This window comes from Nicotiana tabacum, chromosome 21 (assembly GCF_000715075.1).
Source record: "Nicotiana tabacum cultivar K326 chromosome 21, ASM71507v2, whole genome shotgun sequence".
Lineage (NCBI taxonomy): Eukaryota > Viridiplantae > Streptophyta > Magnoliopsida > Solanales > Solanaceae > Nicotiana > Nicotiana tabacum.
Window position 1 is genome coordinate 35,470,822 of NC_134100.1, and position 6,845 is coordinate 35,477,666.

Consider the following 6,845-nt stretch of genomic DNA (forward strand, 5'->3'; position numbering starts at 1 on the left):
CTTGGTTTGGCGGGTTATTACCGTCACTTTGTGGAAGGATTTTCATATATTGCATCGCCCTTGACCAAATTGACCCAAAAGGGTGCTCCATTCAGGTGGTCGGATGAGTGTGAAGAGAGCTTTCAGAAGCTCAAGACTGCTTTGATCACAGCTCCGGTGTTAGTTCTGCCATCAGTTTTAGATTCTTACACCGTGTATTGTGATGCCTCGAGGATAGGCATTGGTTGTGTTTTGATGCAGGAGGGTAGGGTGATCGCTTATGCCTCGCGCCAGTTGAAGACCCATGAGAAGAACTATCATGTCCATGATCTTGAGTTAGCAGCCATTGTTCACGCCTTGAAGATTTGGCGTCATTATTTGTATGGGGTTCATTATGAGATCTATACTGATCATCGGAGTCGGTAGCATCTGTTCAAGCAGAAGGATCTTAATTTGCGTCAGCGGAGATGGTTGGAGCTTCTTAAGGACTATGATATCACTATCCTGTACCATCCAGGGAAGGCCAATGTGGTGGCCGATGCTTTGAGTCGCCGGGCAGAGAGTTTGGGGAGTTTAGCATATCTTCCAGCAGCAGAGAGACCTTTGGCATTGGATGTTCAGGCCTTAGCGGGCCAGCTTGTCAGATTGGATATTTCGGATCCTAGTCGGGTATTGGCTTGCGTGGTCTCCAGGTCTTCTCTTTATGACCGTATTAGGGAGCGTCAGTATGATGACCCCCACTTACTCGTTCTTTAGGACAGGTTTCGGAGAGGTGATGCTAGGGATGTGACTATTGGTGATGACGGCGTATTGAGGATGTAGGACCGGATATGTGTACCTAATACAGATGGACTTCGGGAGTTAATTCTTGAGGAAGCCCACAATTCGCGGTATTCCATCCATCCGGGTGCCGCTAAGATGTACCAGGATTTGAGGCAGCACTATTGGTGGAGGCGGATGAAGAAGGATATAGTTGGGTTTGTGTCAACAGGTTAAGTATGAGCATCAGAGACCGGGTGGCTTGCTTTAGAGATTAGATATTTCGGAGTGGAAGTGGGAGTGGATCACCATGGACATTGTAGTTGGGCTCCCACGGACTTCGAGGAAGTTCGATGCTATTTGGGTTATTATGGATCGGCTGACCAAGTCCGCACACTTCATTCCAGTTGGTACTACTTATTCTTCAGAGCGGTTGGCTGAGATTTACATCCGAGAGATTGTTCGCCTGCATGGTGTCCCGGTTTCCATCATTTCAGATAGGGGCACTCAGTTTACATCGCAGTTTTGGAGGGCAGTGCAATGAGAGTTGGGTACTCAGATTGAGTTGAGCACAACTTTTCACCCTTAGACGGACGGGCAAGAGCGCACTATTCAGATATTGGAGGACATGTTGCGTGCTTGTCTCATTGACTTTGGGGGTTCATGGGACCAGTTTCTGTCACTCGCGGAGTTTGCATATAACAACAGTTATCAGTCGAGTATTCAGATGGCTCCGTACGAGGCTTTATATGGGAGGAGGTGTAGATCTGCGGTAGGATGGTTTGAGCCAGGTGAGGCTAGGCTCTTAGGTACAGACTTGGTCCAGGATGCATTAGATAAAGTGAAATTGATTTAGGAGCGGCTTCGCACGGCGTAGTCTAGGCAGAAGAGTTATACGGATAGTAAGGTCCGTGATGTATCTTTCATGGTTGGGGAGAAGGTTTTGCTGAAGGTATCACCCATGAAGGGTGTTATGAGGTTTGGGAAGAGGGGCAAGTTGAGCCCTCGGTTCATTGAGCCTTTTGAGGTGCTTCAGCGGATAGGGGTGGTGGCTTATAAGCTTGTCTTGCCACCCAGCTTGTTGAGTGTGCACCCAGTGTTTTATGTTTCCATGCTCCGGAAGTATATTGGAGATCCGTCCCATGTTTTGGACTTCAGCACGGTTCAGTTAGAGGGTGATATGACTTATGATGTAGAGCCGGTGGCCATTTTGGATCGGCAAGTTCGAAGGTTGAGGTCAAAGGATATAGCTTCAGTGAAGGTGCAGTAGAGAGGTCAGCCTGTGGAGGAACTGTCACGACCCGAAATTCCCTCTTTCGGACCGTGATGGGGCCTAACATTTCACTTGCTAGGCAAGCCAACGTTAGAATAATATTACCCAAATTTTAAACAAATTTTAAATTATTAATAATCAAGGAAACAAAAGCGGAAGCAAAGTTTGAAATATAGTGAATAATCCATAAAAATAACGGTGTCTAAATACCATCCCAGAATTGGTGTCACAAGTGCACGAGCTTCTAAAATAAATACAAATAAGGTCTGAATAAAATAAAGCTGTTTGGGAATAAACACATAGCTAAAGTAAAATAGACGAGGACTTTAGAACTGCGGACGCCATGCAGTTATACCTCAAGTCTCCTCTGGTAGCTGAAATTCGAGAAGTCTATGGTACGCCACTGGGACCAACTCCAAAATCTGTACAAGAAGTGCAGAGTGTAGTATCAGTACAACCGACCCCATGTACTGGTAAGTGCTGAGCCTAACCTCGACGAAGTAGTGACGAGGCTAAGGCGGTTCACTTACATTAACCTGTACGCAATATTAGCAACAACAACAATAATAGAAATAAATCAGGTAATGCATTTATAACAATTGAAGACAACTTAGCAGTCATAACCAATTATCATTTTCATCAATTGTGTTGCAGCGTGCAACCCGCTCTTACCATATATTCACATTCAATTCTGTTGCAGCGTGCAACCCGCTCTCACAACCTATTCACATTCGGTTCTGTTGCGGCGTGCAACCCGCTCCTCCAATATATTCATTTTAATCAAGTCTGTTATATATTTATTTCAATCAAGTATATATATAGACTTTTTAATAAGTCTGTTGCGGCATGCAACCCGATCCTCCAATATTAACTTTTCATAAGTCTGTTGCGGCGTGCAACCCGATCCTCCAATATTAACTTTTCATAAGTCTGTTGCGGCGTGCAACCCGATCCTCCAATGTATCCATTTCAATCAATTCTTATAGAAGAAATTACCCCAATAAATGCAATAATTAATATAAAATTATAAGACAACAAGTATACAACAATTATGATTTAATTATGAAACAAAAATGACAAATATCAAATTATTATAGAAATCGGGGAGAAAATAGGCAGTTTAATATTTAATATGTTAAATGTCAAATAACAATTAAATCACATAATTCAGATAGTATGTAACAATTAATGCAGGAATTCAAGAATTAATATTTGACAATGAATAAGAGAGAAACAATTATTATAGTAATTAATTTATGATTAAAAATAATTTATAATTTTTCAAGTAGCCAGGCAAACAATTAATTTGACAACGTATAGACACTCGTCACCTCGCCTATACATCGTTCACATGCAATTCACATAACAAATAAATTAAGGGTTCTATTCCCTCAAGTCAAGGTTAACCATGACACTTACCTCGCTTTGCAAATTCCAAATCAATTATTCAACCACAGCTTTTTCTTTTAAATTTATCTCCGAAAGCTTCAAATCTATTCACAAATAATTCAATATATTCAATACTAATCATAGGAATTAATTCCATATGAATTTATAAATTTTCCGGATAAAAATCTGAAATTCATTAAAATATTCGGCAGTGGGACCCACCTCTCAAATCTCAGAAAAACTTGCAAAATCCGAACACCCGTTCCGATACGAGTTCAACCATACCAAATTTGTCCAATTCCGATATCAAATGGACCTTTAAATCTTAAATTTTCGTTTATGGAAGATTTTATAAAAATCTGATTTTTCTTCCATAAATTCACGGATTCATGATATAAATGAGTATGAAATCATGAAATATAATCAATATAGGATAAGGAACACTTAACCCAATGTTTTCCCGTAAAAATTGCCCAAAAATCGCCTTACCCGAGCTCAAAAATGGGAAATAATTGAAAATGGGTCGAAACTCCATTTCCAAAACTTAAGTTCTGTTTCTGGGATTTTTACCCTTTGCGAACACGGTCAGTGCCTCGCGTTCGCGAAGCACAATTATGTGCTGTCGAATTTTACTCTTCGCGAACGCGATGCATGCCTGGCTTGGCCTTCGTGAACGCGAAGGCTAATTTTCCTGGCCAGTCTTTTTCCCTTCGCGAACGCGAGGCTTCTATCGCGAAGGCGAAGCTTTGAACCTCAAGCCTTCGCGAACGCGGTCACTATGTCGCGAACGCGAAGCACAAAACGTGCCAGCCCAATTTGCTCTTCGCGTTCGCGAGAGTACCTTCGCGAACGCGAAGAAGAACACACCAGAAGCCTGAAGTCTGCAGAAAACCAGATTTTCTAAGTCCGAAATCATCCCGTAGCCTATCCGAAACTCACCCGAGCCCTCGGGGCTCCAAACCAAACATGCACACAAGTTTTAAAACATCATATGAACTTGCTCGCGTAATTGAATCGCCAAAATAACACCTAGAACTACGAATCGGACACCAAATCAAAAGAAGTTTTCAAGAAAACTTTAAAACTTATATTTTTACAACCGGACGTCCGAATCACGTCAAATCAACTCTGATTCTCGCCAAATTCGGCAGACAAGTCATAAATATTATAGTGAACCTATACCAGGTTCCGAAACCAAAATACGGACCCGAGGTCAATAAATCCAACATCAGTAATTTCTTAGAAATCATTAAGCTTTCAAGCTTTTAATTTTTCATCAAAATTCCATAACTCGGGCTAGGGACCTCGGAATTCGATTCCGGGCATACAATCAAGTCCCAAATCACGATACGGACCTATCGGAATTTTTAAAACACTAATCCGGAGACGTTTTCTCAAAATATTGACCAAAGTCAACTTAGTTGAGTTTTAAAGCTCTATTTTCCATTTTAATCTATTTTCACATAAAAACTTTTCGAAAAATTGTACGGACTACACACGCAAGTCGATAAATGAAAAATAGTGATTTTCGAGGTCATAGAACACAAGATTACTTATTAAATTTAAAGATGATATTTTGGATCATCATAGGAGGTCACCTGGGAGACCGAGCGGGAGATGCGGAGCAGATATCCACTCCTATTAGAGAATCTAGGTATATTTCTAGACCCTTTCGAGGACGAACGGTTGTTTAAGAGGGGGAGGATGTAACGACCCAGCCGGTCATTTCGAGAGTTATAGCTCCGTTTTCCCCATTTCTGTTTCCTTTATGCTCTTAAGATATATTATGATATATCGGGTTAGTTGGTTCGGGTTCGGAGTGGTTTCGGAGTGGAATGAGACACTTAGTCTCTTATTTAAAACCTTAAGTTGGAAACGTCAACCGGATATTGACCTATGTGTAAATGATCTCGGATTTGAATTCTGATGGTTCTGTTATCTCCGTTAGGTGATTTTGGACTTAAGAGTGCGCCCGGAATGTGATTTGGAGATCCGTAGTAGAATTAGGCTTGAATTGACAAAATTGAAAATTTGGCGATTTTTGGTCGGCAGTGAAAAATTCGATATCGGGGTCGAAATTGAATTTCGGAAGTTGGAGTAGGTTCGTAGTGTCATTTGTGATGTGTGTACAAAATTTGAAGTCATTCGGACGTGGTTTGGTTGGTTTCGGCATCGGTTGCCGAATTTGGAAATTTAGAAGTTCTTAGGCTCGAATCCGAGGGTAATTTGGTGTTTGGATGTTGTTTTGATTGATTTGAAGGTTCGACTAAGTTTGTATGTTGATATATGACTTGTAGGTATTTTTAATTGAGGTCCCGAGGGCCTCGGGATGATTCCGGGTGGTTAGCGGATTTGTCAAAGTTGGAAAAATGCAGCTGAAGCTGCTGCTACTGTTATTTCCGCACCTAAGGAAGGGGGAGTCGTAAGTGCGAGGTCGCATGCGCGGAGGGAAGGTGCGCAGATGCGAAGAAAAGGAGGTTGGTCAGTTTCCGCAGAAGCGGAGTATGAGCGCACAGGTGCTCTTTCGCAGGCGCGAGAATTTGCTGCGCAGATGCGGAAAAATGTGAGGCCAAGGCTGAAGCGCGGGCGCGAAGGATTTGGCCGTACCTGCGAGCCCGTATGTGCGAGGCATGAAGCGTAGGTGCGGAAGCTTGGGAATTTAGTGGATTTCGCGGATGCAGCGCCTTGACCGTAGGTGCGGTCCCGCAGGCGCGAAAAAAAGAGCCCGCAGGTGCGAAAACCTGGGCAAAAATCATAAATAGAACACTTCGCGAATTTGGTTCATTTCCACCATTTTCAATTCGGTTTTTGGAGCTTTTGGAGTGATTTTTGAAGGGTGATTCAAGGGCTATCAGTGAGGTAAGTTGCTTGAGGCATAATACTCGTTTATATGGTGATTTTCCGTTGTTTAATCATGTAATTAGTGAAAATGAGGGGTTAAGGCTTGGGATTTTTGGAGAAGTAATTTAAGGATTTGAAGGACCAAACGATGTCAGATTTTGATGAATTTGGTATGGTTAGACTCGTGAGTGAATGGGCTTTCTAGTTTTGTAAATTTTGTCGGATTTCGAGACGTGGCCCGGGGGGATTTGAGCCAATTTCGGGTTTTGGTCTAATTTTGTAACTTTTCTTGTGGAATTCATTCCATTAGCGCGTATTGATGGTATTGTACTGATTGTGAATAGATTCGGAGCATTTGGAGGCCGAGTCCAAAGGCAAGAGCATTGCGAGGTAGAGATTTGACCGGTTTGAGGTAAGTAACGATTGTAAATCTAATCCTGAGGGTATGAAACCCCAGATTTCGCATCATTCTACTATTTTGAGGTGACACACATGCTAGGTGACAGGCGTGTGAGCATGCACTGTTGGGGATTGTGACTTGGTCCGTCCCGTAGCAACTGTAAAGTTGCATATTTTGTGGAAAATATATGATACTTATATGTTT